Source organism: Pinus tabuliformis, chromosome 8 (assembly GCF_031772625.1).
Source record: "Pinus tabuliformis cultivar Carrire ecotype Pingquan chromosome 8, CPIR1, whole genome shotgun sequence".
Lineage (NCBI taxonomy): Eukaryota > Viridiplantae > Streptophyta > Pinopsida > Pinales > Pinaceae > Pinus > Pinus tabuliformis.
In genome coordinates this window covers 1491896197-1491910940 of record NC_142294.1, presented here as the reverse complement: position 1 = coordinate 1491910940, position 14744 = coordinate 1491896197, and the positions used below count along the sequence as shown (strand labels likewise).

Genomic DNA, 14744 nt, shown 5'->3' with positions numbered 1-14744 from the left:
ATTTTATTTAATATAAAAATGAGAGGTTTTCTTTGTTAGGAATTATTTTTGTTCTAGGTTTAAATTTAGACATAAGTTAAGTTTTAATTAATTTTTTTTTATTCTTAGGTTTTGTTTGATTTTACAATTTTTGATTTTCTTAAAAAAAAAAAATTTAGAGTTTTAGATTTAGATTATTTTAAATAGTTTCATTTTATTTTGCCTTTTAGGGTTTTATATAAAATTAAATTAAAAAAAAAAAAAAAAATTTGCTTAGATTTTAGATTTAGTTTTAAATTTTCATAGTTTAGATTTTTTTTAGTTTTAATATAAAAAAATAAAAAATAAAAAATAAAAAATAATATTTTTTAATGAGTTTTTTTTAGGGTTTTAGGTTTAGATTTAGAATTTTGCTTTTTTAGTTCCAAAAAAAAAAAAAAAAAATCGAAAAAAGTATAAAAAATTTGAGGAAAATTCTCTTCGTCAGATCCAGTCATTTTCGGGATTTATCATCTTTCATGCTGAGATCCAAATTTTCAAGCCGAGATGCGAACTTGATATCTAGTTAAGGGTTTATGATTCGTGGTGGTTTAAAGCAGTCGTTTTTTTGAAATTTTCAGTTGCTGGATATCATTTTGGTCGTCTTAAGAGCATTATGATTTCGCTGATGATAGATGATTACTGTTCACGGTTTATTTTTCTATATCATTTAACAAGTAATCATTTTAATAACAATCTCTTAAGGCACTGGTCTGCTAACTAATCAAATCCATCGAGTGCTTTTATATCGTATCTCGTGTCTCCCAACCAACTGTTAGGCAGTTGGTCTTCATTATCTCGCAGGGACTACCCCCCTTAGCCGCGGGAAACAGGCTTAAACGGAGGGATCGGGGATCAAAGTGACAGCCCCCGGTCTGAGCGTTGTCGTGTCAATCTGCGCGACAACACGACCACAGGGTGACTCACCCTCCCCTGGTGGTGCGCACTGGAACAAGATGATTCGCTCTCTTGTGGGACAAGATGATTCGCTCTCTTGTGGAACAGGATGATTTGCTCTCCTGTGTAGCAGGATTGATGTGTTCTCCTGTGAGGCCTGGATTGATGTGTTCTCCATGGCGATTGTAGCAGGATTGATGTGTTCTCCTGTGAGGCCTGGATTGATGTGTTCTCCATGGCGATTGTAGCAGGATTGATGTGTTCTCCTGTGAGGACAGGATTGATTAGTTCTCCTGTCGAGGCATCCTACCCATGCAGTCTAGGACTCATGGGAAGTACCTCTCATCTGATCAATGAGCAGGGAAATGAAGTTAGGGACCATAGTAGTACCGATGGACGCATCGTTGTATCTACCGTACTCCCTACGCTACGATGACCTCCATTGATCTGGGATCAATGATACTGGTCTGGGACGTTGACTTTGGGTCAGTTGAGACTGGTCTGGGACTAGTGGTACACACTCTGAGACTAACTTCGAGTCAGTGGAGAATGGTATGAAACATTCTCGATCAATTCTTCTTCTTCATAGTTCAGCAGAGTTAAGATGAGCAGAGCAGAGCCAGCAGAGCTGAATAGAGCATAGTAGAGCCAGCAGAGCTGAATAGAGCATAGCAGAGCCAGCAGAGCTGGGCAAAGCAGTGCAGGGCATTGAAGGCAGAAATAGTATAGTCAGACATATGGATCAGCAGACGGTGTTCTCCCTAGTTGAGAGGGAGTGTTAAATTGGCAACTAGGGCCAAACTCCATGTGGGTCACCTTATTTATGACAGCTGATATTTTTATTGGATCCCTCTCGTCGAGAGGTGTAGGATTGATCTAAATATCATCCGATTCTGATAAGTATTTATGGAGATATGAATTTATTTTGATTATGAAATTATTATCAAGTCGACCAGCAACTTGAGTAGGCTCAGAAGCCCAATAGTCACGCCTATTCATCACTTACGTTTTAGTATAAATTGGCAAGGACTTGAAGTCATTTCACACACATATTCTTGAGGTGATCTCCTCTCCACGTCTTGGGTTTTTGGAGAAGGAGAGAACATAGAATACGCTGGCCTAGATGATGCCCTAGCTCACACTCAGATGATGCCCTAAATTACAATCAGTTTGATGAATCTCTATACGTTGTTCAGGAAGTGAAACCCTACGCCATTCATGGAAACATATAAACTGGAATAGGCAGCAATTACATGAATGTATGTGGATACGCAACAACAGCAACTTCATGAATATATATATGCACAATGCTGGAATATACGTTGGGCATAAAAACGCAGGCAGAAACACTTACGTTGGATCATGAACAAACAGGCAATAGATACGCTGGTCACTAATATCAGACACGTTGTACATACACGCTGTCATGGCATATATATATATATATATATATACGCTGGAACAATAAACGCTGCTCGTGGATACACGCATCAACACAGTCATATAATCGCCGCTCGTGGAGGCATATACACGCATCACACGCATGATAAACATTGTGTGTAGCCATTGTAAATACATGGAGCTGCAAGAGGAGCCGCAGTCCTGAGGTATAGCCGTCAAGGGAACGCAGCATCATAAGCTGTCAAGGGATAGCCGCAGTCACAAAAGGAACAGTCGCAGTCTAAGGTGGAAGATGAGCCGCAATAAGCCGCAACAAAACACAGTTAATAAAGAGGCCTTTATATGTTGTTCATGAAGACTGTAATACGTTATACGCAGATATGGAAACACCTTAAAAGTTGTTGTAGCCACTATGAGGAATGCTGAGAGTCGCAATCATGATAATGGAGCCAAAATAAGGGTAACGAAACTACAGTCAAGTCATGAGGAAGCCGCAGGCATTTTCGGTGAAGATCTTGACTGCACCTCGTGGGTTTATGGTACAGTCAAGCCAGATCTTGGCTGGAAAACGCAGAAGGAACTTCGGATGAGTATGAGGGCAGAGATCCGCACTGCTGGAAGGCGTATACAGGTTTCGGATGGACACAAGATATCCGTGATAAGGTGCAGGCGTAGTAAGATATCTTTCTCAGAGGTCTGAAACAGCAAGGTACTTCTGTCACAACAATCTCGGTTAAGATCAAAGTCTCAAAAGGACCAGTAAGTCTCGGCATTTAAATGATGTACCTATCTCAGATGGATGAAGCATTATAAACTTCAGATAACAACATTCTCGGCATTGTCACAATTCTGGTGAGAACAATCCCGATGGATCTATCTCACAGCAGTCAAGGTATATGTATATCCTCACTGTAGATATTGTGTAGTTTGAGACTACACTATAGCCTAGCTGCTTTGCTAGGTTGCAAGCCATAGCAAGCAGCTAAGGCTAATACACATATAGTTGTATAATGAAGCATAAGGAGAGTGTTGTAGCATGATGAAGCAACGAGAAGTTATAACCGCAGCATGATGGGCACATTAGCAGGGCAGCATGATGATGAGTTCAGGAGCAGCTCAGTCATCAAGGTTCAACACACTATGATGGTACAGCAAGGTGCTACACGGCAGGGTGTGGAAAATGATCGAGAGGCAGCTCTATGATAGGTGGAGTCACCTTAGAGAATCAGTTGAAGCAATATGTCTTCAACTGATCTCTACAGATATCAAGAGTCAAAGTGTTGACTTCTATTGTAAATGTATTCTCTCTCTCTCTTTCTCTGCTGAACTTTGAAGAACATAAAAGAAGAATTGATCAAGGGTTTCCCCACACATTGTGGGTTTGTCCCTAGCTTGCACCAAATCTTGTGTCCTCTTGTCTTGGCTTGTCTTCTGCGATTTATATTTATGTTCTATCTGCAATTTACTTTATGCTGATGTGATTGCTAATATGGAAAAGAAATTAAATAAATTGCTCTAGCATAAAACATACCTAAAATTAACAAGGTGAACAAAGAGAAGGCAGTTGGAAGATCATCTTGTGGACATAAGAAGGGACTAATTGCTAAGGGGAATCATTTGCAGAAGGAGACAAGGAAAGAAGAAGATTTATTAACCTAGAAGGAAGAGATCTACATCAAAGAAGACCTCATCATCACGCTCTCATTGAAGGAAGGAAGGACAAGTTCTTATTGAAGATTCTCTAGTGCATCATCTTGAAGAAGAGTAAGCATCAAGGAACCTTGGGATCATCATTCACTCTTTGAAGGTGTTCAAAGACACAATTGTTGAAGGCATCCTAGATGTCATCATTCTAGGGCAACTTTGAAGCCTCCTTAGAGGCCTTGAAAACATCAAGATTGTTGGAGACATCATCAAAAGGGAGGACTCTTAGTTGACAAGTAAATATCATATTGTCTTCTATGTCTCAATCTACAAATCATATGGCTACACTCTGCAAGGAAAGCAACAAGCTCGTTGGATCAGCAAACTTCCTAGCATGGAAGAAAAGGATTGACTTGGCACTCACAGAAAATGATTCCATGGAATATGTCCTTGGTGAATTCACTGAACTCGGCAAGAAGAAGACTCAAGAGTTAGCAAAATACAAGGGAGAAGTAAGGGCACAAAGAATCATTGTTGAATCTATAAAAGATCATCTTGTTCCCTTTATTACTGATTTGAAGACATCCAAAGCTATGTATGATAAGTTGGTAAAGTTGTAATCTATAAGTACATTAGGTCAAAAGATTTCCTTGAGGAATCAACTATATAGAATAAGGAAATCAAAGGATGAAGGCATGGCCAGTGGCCACTTATTGCATGAAGATCTCACAAATAAGAGATCAATTGCAAGGGCTTAGGGAAAATGTTTCAGACTCTGAAATGACCATTTGTGTATTGAATGCTTTCCCACCTGATGGAATCAATTTTGCAACTAGTATCTACTATAAAAAAGGATACTACACCATTTGATGAGTTATGGGCTCAATGTATCTAGGAAGAATCTAAGATCAAGGCAAAGGATGACACTGAATCAAATGAAAGGTCTCAAGCATTTATTGCAAGGTCCAAGAAGTTGAAGAAAGGGAAGTTTGGAAAGTCCAAGAAGAAGACAGATATGTCCAAGATTCAATGCTTTGGATGCAATGAGTATGGACACTTTAACAGGGATTGTCCAAACAAGCTGAACAACAAAAGAAAGGAAAGAAGTGAAGCTCACATGGCTGAAGAAAAAGGAGAACCTGAAAAGAAGCCGAAAGGAGGTGGTCTCAAGGATCTTTACTATTGAAGGAAGCTCCATCTCAGTCAGGTTCTTTATGAAATTTGTCTTTCTTTTACTAAGTAGAATAACATGCATCATTGTATACTCTAGGAGAGTCTTGGTTTTTATAAAAACATGGCATCATAGATAAAAACATATGATAATAGAATTAGAGTTTACAAATCCAGTTGCTTTGGTAGGAATCATCTATCTTTCAAAAATAAGAAGATTGGGACCATATTACATATTATTGTTCATCCAAGCATTTGTCTAACATCATGTTAGAGGTAGTCATTTTGCAAAGATGGATCATCAAGATCCTATAAGAACCATCATTTTGAAGGTTCTTGGAAAGAGCATTATGACATGACTGGTATATATTCCATCCAATATGGAAACAATACCTCTGAAGGATGAAGGAATGCAGATGGTCAAGTTGCAGTGTGAAGGACATAATAAAAGTTTTTCTACTTTTAGGAAAAGGAATCTATCTTTGACAGGTACAAGAAGCAAGCTCATTCAAGAAAGGATGGCTAGATGATTATACGGAAGCAAAGGTATGCCTATTTTAAGTAACTCTTCTCTAGGGTAAGGTTCATATCTATCAGAATCTTGCAGAAAGAGTTAAAAATAAAGTGTGTTCAATAAGTCTTCCACATGGATGCATGATGATCAAAAGAAGAAATTTGATATGCTTGGAATGGATGGAGATCAAGACTCTTTCACAAGATTGCATGGCACAAATATGACAATATTGATCAACATCAAGTATAGTCTTCGAAAGAAAGAAAGGGAGTTAAAAATGACAACTCCAAGGAAGATGTTGTAGCTTGGTAATCAAGTTCGATCCATGGGCACTCTAATTAAAATGGATGCATGAAGAAGGATCCTTGTACAATATGGAGATGGATCATACAAAAGGATGTTGATCTCAAAGGACTCAAGTAAGTTGATACTTTGATGAGCAAGCCATCATGATAAGGTAAGTCAGATATTAATATTTTGATATTGGTTATTTGGTTGACATATTGTTTTGCTACCTGAAAGAACATTGTAGAAATGCATAATGGCAGTTGAGGTAAGATCAATTGTTGGTATTGAACTCAATTCAAAGAACATATGGATTGAGTGAATGATTTTGATTATGCAGCCAAGATGTTTATATTATCATCTTGGAATTGAAATGTAGTAGTGTAAGAAGATAACTTGTTGTTCATCAACAAAGATCACTTTGTGAAATTTTCAACTCTTTTGCAGCAACTGGAAACTATTCTTCTAATTGAATATTAATATGTGCAGTTTATTTGTTATTACGGCAAACAACAAATAAAATCACAACTGCAATTTTCACCAAAATTAAAATGCAATCTTGAAATAAATTTGGAACTGAGAAAATAGAGCACACACAATAAAAATGGGTGTTTTCTCCCAAAACCTTTTCTAGGTTTTGGAGATCTTGTGTTTCTTAGCCTCTCTAACCAAAGTTGAGACTAGAACACCTGTCCGATGCTACAAAAACTAACACTCCCTCTTAGCGAGGAAGGTGTTCTCTTTGTCTTCACCTGTAACATCTTCCCTCATGTTGTTGGTGTCTGACAACTGTGACAACCTGCCACTACCCACCAAGCCACTGCACATACTCTGATTCAGTTGTCAATCCTCTAGCTGAACCATCCTGCATCTATGTTGCTGCTAACACTACATTGTGCCTCCTGCACTTCTGCCAACTCTGCTTCGCGCCGCAACTGATCTCATGCTACTGCTGCTGCAACTACTGCAACTGAGAATAAAACTTTGAATCAACTGTGTCCCTATATTGCAACTGTCTCCTGAGTCTCTGACTGCAACTAGCCTCTGCATTGTCTATTGAGTATTTTTCTACGTCTTGACTGGCTCTGCACCCATCAATAACTGACTGCAACTAGTTCTGCAATTGTCCCTCAAGATCTGATTGCGCCATGCTGACACTGATCCATCTGCTACTGAAAACTGTGGGCACCTATAGCTAAGGTATTGATCTGCGAGGAAACATCTGTTTGATGCTATCCTCCATGGATCCTGCCCAAATCTCTGCAACTCTGGGAACTAGAGCTCAAGATCTCCCCACCTCTCTCCTAGAGGTATAGCTGCATAGAAAACAAATTTGTCCTCCAACTTGTTGAACAAATTATCGATCTTTGTCGAAGCTACTATCTTCTCCTTATTGCCCTTCTTCTTCTTGGGACACTGGGTAGTATAGTGACCAAACTCACCACATCTAAAGCATTTGATCTTCAACAGATCTTTCTTCTTCTTTTCTTCACCCTTTGAGCCTTGTCCCTGACTGGGACCTTTCTTCGCTTTCCCTTTCAATGCAAGGGCTACTTTCTCCTCGTCTTTCACACTTCAATCCTATGCTACTGTTGTCGCTGATATTACTCTCGACCAGAGCAAGCCTCATCTCTTCCTGAGTGAAATCGACCCACAATCGATCCCAACCAGGTAGATTATCTCGTCCAGTGATACCTTGGATGAAAGTTGCCCACTCCTTGGTGAAACTGTTGAGAGTTGTACGCATTAGCTCACTCTCGTGAGGTGTTTCTCCAAATATTGTAGCTCATCTCGAACATTCTGAATTCTAGTGAGATAAGGAGTGACTCCTTCACCCTTCTGCATATTGGTGGTCCTCAGCTTCTCTTTCAAGAACATCTTTCGGTTCTCAGAAGGATTCTGGAGAAGCATAGCAACTGCATCCTGTTGACCACTGAAGTGTACCCAAATATTTTTGAAGACTCCATGCCTAAGGATGTATCAGAGGCTTCATGTACCATCAAATATCATCATATCATCAAAGTTTTTAAAATCTACTTCTTCTTCTCATTTTTTTTAGTTGTACTCAAACTCCACAAGCCCTGTGGGGACGATGTAAAAGTGATACTAGTATGAGGAGTCGAGTCATGTAACAGGCCTGGGTGGCCTGGGACCTTGTCATTAAGTGAGTTTACTCTGGTAGGTTTTTTTCACTTGGTTAATTATCATTTCCTTGTGAGGATTTAATAATTAATTGAGTTTTTTCCTCCAAGCATAACCACAAAGTCGGAGTGTGGCTTGATGGTGAGGTCTTGGGTGAGTCCTAGTGTCTAGGGTCATTGTATATTACCATACTAGATCACACAAAAAACTTTGTGGAATTTGATTAGGTCTAGGGGGTAGTTTTTTAATTTTTAAAATTTCCCGCAAGGTGGAAATTGGAATAAAATATGAATGTAATATGTAATAAGTGACATCTAGAGAAGTTGTATGGGGTATGTGTGCTCAAAATTACACCTCTCACCCTCAACTTTCTACTATGACACACTTTGAGGGGTTAAAAATGTGTTATAGACCCTCAAAACCCACTTTTCCTAATTTTAGTGGGAAATATGGCAATAAATTAAACCATAAATAAATTAAACGGAGAAAAATAAATAGCTCCATGTGAGAAAATGACTTGGAAATTATCTCAAGTCAAAAGACAAGTGGAGGATGATTTGGCACCTTGCATCATAAATTCATGGCCCACTCAAGGAAATTGAATTTCTGGCAATTAATGAAGGAGCTAGTGACATGGAAAATCGAATTTCTTGGAGTAAATGCACATGTGGGGAATATTTGGAGGATATTTGATGAGATTTTCTTGGGAGTTTGTCTCCACATGGACTACTCATTTTCTACACTTGGCATATCATCATCTACCACAAGTTTGCTCAAGGAGGGCCTACACATTCCTTGAGGAGATATATGCATGGCTTGGAGGAGACATTTTTGGAGAGGTGGCACTTGATCAGCTTGGTTGTTGGGAGTTACCTCCCTCTCATTACACACTTGGCTTTGCTTATCTTCACACTTGAATAATTCGATTTCCTTGAGGAGATTGCTTGGACCACATATGAAATTCGATTTGGTGGAGGCTTCACACTTGGCATTGCTCATCCACATTTGGAATTTGATTTCCTTTCTTGGGATCTTCTCCATGGCCATTTGTCACTTGGTTGCTACATTGGGATTTCCTCTCATTTCTCTATATAATAGAGCTTTGTGCTCTCATTTTGTATCCATTGTTACGAGCTATTGTGCTTGGGAAAGCTCCGCTCTTATGTACATGTTACCGCTCAAACTAGCAGGGGACCTAAAGGGAAAATGTTAGGCCAAGGGCAACAAATGGAGTCTTAGCCCATTGTCACCTCAGCTAAGGCTCCCTTCTATTTATGAACTTTCACCGATGGGAAGAGACCCGGTATGTGTGGAGTCACTAATGAAGGATAAGTCAATGGATGTGAGTGACCCAAATAACCCTCTCCCAAAATTTGAAGGCTAAAGATTGCTTACTTTGTAAGCAAGGTACTAGGTAATCTAGGGAAAGGAAGAGAATATTTGAGGGTTAGGTTTATGGGATAATAGGTGTGAAGGAGTTCCCAATCCCTAAAATCCTTGTTAGAATTGGTATCCCGAATGGTTCTTGAAGAATGGTCTTTCAAAGGAGTGGGACCACACAGGGCCAAGTGGACCCAATCTAGGGTATGAGGAAGGAATGTAGCAACCAATGATATTCTTACCCTAGACAAGGTGGAGAGAGGATCAAAGAAAATATGATTACTCAAAGATGTTGGTTTGACCCTAGGAAGTGGTAGCCTTGGGGATGACAGGGCAAGTTTTGGTCTCGGAGCTAGGGCTTGGCTTTTCTCACAATTCCACCATCAAAATGTCTTCAAATTTGGAGGAGGGCTAGAGGAAAGGCCAGCGCAGGAGACCCTAGGAGATCAAATTTGTTCAGCAGCTATCTTGTTGGGAAATTGCTTCCCTAAGCACCCCAATGTGGCTAGACTTGGGAGAAGGTGAAAGAATGAGAGTTTTGGTGACCACCCTTGGTAGATCAATGCCTTAATCCTTGGTAGAATGGAGTCTATGTTGATTATGTGTAAGATTTCTTGGTTCTCAGTCAAGGAGGCCTCAAAATTACTTCACAAACCCTCTAGGTCAAGTGAAAGCAATCTTGCAGCTTTTATACTTCAAATGCACAAGAGGAATGGCTTATCAAGGTCAAATTTTACCCCTAGGAGATTTCGCTCACACTACATGGCCCATACATCGAGAGAACATTATAATAGAGAAAATTCCACAATATTAAGCAATAATTGCATGCAAAAATTAGCCCTAAAACAACGAAAATCCCAATCTAGCATATATGACAAAAAATAATGAGAATAACATCAAAATTTCGTACTTACATGCAGTAAATTTTATCCAACCATTCACAAATGAAAATAGAGAAGCTCCAAGAGAAGATAGACCAACAACCATACATCAAAATTCATCCATAAAAGCTCCAATTCATCCTCCAGAAAAAGTGTGACATTATCTTTAGAAGAGACAGATCCAATCCAAAGTGATGATGATCAGAAATTATCTCACCTCACTTGTGTTTATAAACATCCTAGGAGTTCAAATTAGCCTCCTTTGCCTACATAAGCCCCAAAATAAAATAATGTGCTAATAATACAAATTTTGGTGACAAGCCCACCAAACTAGCTCATAAATGAAAAAGGTAAGCCTCTCAAGAGATCAAATAATAATCTATGCATGTCATAGGGCCCTCTAAGAGGCCTAATGAGGTCAATGGGTGCCACAATGAAGAATGGGACCCTCAAAAGCAGTGGACAAGGGGTTGGCCCCTTGTAATAACCTGTGGTTCTCCAAATGACATGTGGGGGCACACAAGTGTCCTCATGGGTCTCCAAACAAATCAAAGATACTTGTGGGTAATTTTCAAGGGCTAAGATGATATTGTAGGTGATTCCACATCATCGTACAAGTCCTGGATCATCTGCCAAGCGTATGTTGTAGATCTGGGGTTAGCTGGGCATGATAGATCAAGTGCATCCTCCTCGTCCAATAAGTGAACCACGAGCAATCTCTGAATGGTTGTGGGGATCCATGGAGTGCAATTTGTTGTTGTGGAGGCCCATGGCTCTCAACGTTCACCCTACATGTGCCAATGTAGCCCTCTAGAGGATTAGGACCCCGTATAGGGAGACCAAATCCAAATGGAAACCATCTGCAATCCTGCATAAGATCTAATGTGTCCCCTAGCTTTCCAGTATGACAAGTCATTAGAGAAATCGAGTAAATGAGCTTACCTAATCATGGACCACAAGTGGGGACTTCATAATGGCCTGCCCTTCCATAATGGGCTTCAGGGTGTGCCAATGTCTCCTAAACTCCAAATGGGGTTGGCCAAGTGCCTTATTAGGTGGTTTCTACCTCTAAAGGGGATAATATAGTCAACGGTACATTTGTCAAAAGGTGGTGGAACGTGACAGATATGTGAATGAAGTAGGGGATGAAAAGGGGCAGCCCTGGATCACATGGTGGGGTACAAGGGTAGCTAATAAGAGGGAAGCCCACACTTGGGTTTATAATGTGTAGGAGGGAGCAATCATGGTACATGAGGCGCCCTGGCTTTGGTTTTTCCACCCTAATTTATATGCCTTTTGCCTTTTTATGATTTTCTTTGATTAACTACTCAGGGTTCAAGGGGTTAGAGCATGTTGTATAAGATATAGCAGTGAATTCCCCCTTTAAGGTGGGGCGGTTCATCGCCCACCGCAGATTGGGACGATCATGGGTTCCTATATGATGAAAAAGGCTCATAGAACCTATAGGAACCAGGGTGATGGCCACGATGATGGGGTAGAGCTCATGTATTAGCTTTTGCCCACGTGCTACATGTTTTTGTCCCGACCATTTTTTGCATTTTGTGGTACTTTTCCTGTTGAATGTGGCCATATATGCTTTTAACTTTCTTTTAAGCTCCATCAACCTCCGAGCTTCATTCCACGCCATGACCCAAGGCGTGGGCAAGGGGAAGGGACGAGCTAACCATATGTGGACCTGATGGAGGGATGTGGACCCATGTGGGAGAAATGATGGATGGGGTAATAATGAATGGCAAGGGGGCAATATAAGCAAATAAGGAAGCGGGACCACGCAACCAAAGTCGGGGATTCCCGTGAAATACCATCCCTAAAACCAAATGGTCAGTAAAAGAGATCCCACAGGACTAAAATCCAATGTTAATTCCTAAAAGGAGTCCAGGGGACAAAAGCACAAACCTAGCCCATCATTTCCACCGGATCCCCCCATTAATCCATGCCCAGAAGTGTCCATGATAAGCAAACTACCATACTCAATTTCAAAATGACAAGGCATACCTTTATATCTGGGAGGCCCATCTTCAAACATGCGATCATGGCATATGGCATATTTGTATGCCCCTTGTTGCACATGTTGAAACGTTGAGCCAAGAATCCAAGGCATCGGCTTGTTTGATGATGTACCTAGATGGACCCAGGACACCCCCAAACTAGACTTAACCCTATTTGATGGATGTTGCCTTGTTCCAGAGCCTAGATGATGATGGAGACCACCGAGATGACTTGGGAGGGCTAGCATATCACGCCTATATGCCAATGCTTTCCCTAGAGGTGACCACATTATCCCTAGATGCCCTAGAAGGGTGACATGAGCGACCTTGGACATGATGTCATGGTGGAGGAGATGTTACTTGGAGATGTAACCATGCACTTTGATGATTTCCTAGAGTGAGGAGCACTCATGGACCACTTTATCACTTGCTTGATGGCGACTATCCTTTCTAGGAGGATGAAATCATGTTGGAGAGCATTTATTTCACACGTGGGTTATTTTGATGTATTTGTTATGTTTTAAATATATCTTAAGGCCGGCTTGTAACCTTTAGACCTAGTTCAACACTCAAGCAAACTTTTAGGGCTTTTATTTGTAAAATTATGAAAAGTGGCTTGGTTGCCCTCATATAAATAGAGGGAAGTCACTTTCATTTTGTATCATCACGCATTCCTAGTGCATACACTTCTTTCTCTCTTGAGAAGTGCACACTAGTTATCTTGTACTTTTCTCTTGGATGCAATGGATATCTAATGGAGCGAATTGTCTTGGGAGGGAAATTTTGCATGGAGAGACTTGTTTGGATTGATGAAGTGATTCTTGTGGAAATTGTGTAAGTTTATTGCTATTATCTTCCATTTTGTATGCTATATTTTTAAAATTAGGGTTTATACTTGAGCCATATTAAAAAGTGCAATATCTTTCTTGAAATCTTGATTCTTTATGGTATGTGAAATTTGTTTTGCAAGAATCCATCAAGGGAACTTGGTTTATGCATCCCTTGACCATTAATCTCCCATATAGAGAAGTTGCTAGGGTTTTTAAGAGAATAAAATTAGTCTTCCACCCTCTTCATCCAAGGCCTTTTATCATATACCTTGCCCTAATTGACTCCATTACTCAATTGAGATAAGGCACTAATCAGTTGTGGTGGTCATCCTAAATTTCTCTCTTTCCTAATTTCGTGGTAGCTAGGGTTAAAGTTTGGGTTTAATTTGCATGTGTATGGTAAATTTGCATCTACCTATCTTTATTATATTGAAAAAAATTGCATTGAATAAGTTAAAAAGACAAAACCTAACACTTGTTGCATCTTTATCCCCAAATTAGGATTGACGCCTAGGCTTGGTTTTTTGTTTTATGCATCTTAAACCATTAAAAAGTCCCAAAGTTTCCTTTTCCCTAGCTCACCCCTTGATAGCCTTTGATACCTTGTTGAATCTATCTTTGAAAAGGCTATTTCTTCACTGCTATATGTTTTTGCATTTTGTGAACTTGCATATCAATAAAACCCTAGTTTGAGTAGCGTTCTTCTTGTCTATGGAATTGGTGAAAAGGGTGTTTGATCACTTGTATCTCTTATCATGGCCATTAATGTCTTGCCAGTAGCTTCCCCAATATCCATTAGGCATTATATCACCCTTGAGCCCTTGTTTGTTGAAGATCTTGTTAGGTGATTTCTTTAGGGAAGAGTCCTTTGTGGGGATAATATCCACCACTAAATAGCTGGCGAGAGGCCATTGAGGTGACAGTAGTGGTTGATATCTTTGTTTCCATAAGATCTAGATTGCCTAGTGAGGCTTTGCACTAGTCCTACTACATTTTGTATTAACAATCCTCATTGTAGTGAGGTTGAAAGTTGAAACGATCCTTTATTTATTTCAGAGTTGTAGGTATGTTCAAGGCTGCTAGAATTTTGTTGGTGATACTTGGTGTCATCTTTTCTTTAGTAAGATTTCTTGGAAATTAGCACTGCTAGCTAATGTCAACTCCATTGCACTTCATAATTTCCAGGGTGCTTGGCATTGCATAAGAGTCGTTGCATTGCATATTTTCTGGAAGCTTAAATGTGAAGATTTTAGTAATGTGTTTTGCCTTGCTTCTTTTAAGGAGCATATTCTTCAGTAAGATAAATTTATCATTTCAAATTAAAAGCACTCTTTTACTAAAATATGTGAGAGGTTTTCTAATTGAAATGTAGTTGGACCTAAAGACCCTTCGCTTGGCCTTTGCATAGTCTTGTGCTTGGTTGTATATTATTTGTGTAACACTATTTATGTTAACAGAATCAACATTTTCCAAAAAACAAACAACTCTTCTAACCCAGTTGGGTTGGTAGAAGTAACTTCCTTGCACAAAAGGATCTATAAATAGCTTATCTTGACTATCAATAGGACAGGAA

At 39.7% G+C, this 14744-nt stretch overlaps 1 protein-coding gene across 1 annotated transcript in view; it reads right to left on the bottom strand.

Annotated features, from left to right (window-relative positions):
* The window catches only part of LOC149241472 (calcium-transporting ATPase 5, plasma membrane-type-like), a 124108-nt gene that overhangs the window by 26345 nt on the left and 83019 nt on the right, over window positions 1–14744 (bottom strand). The gene's annotated exons all lie outside the window — the stretch shown is intronic.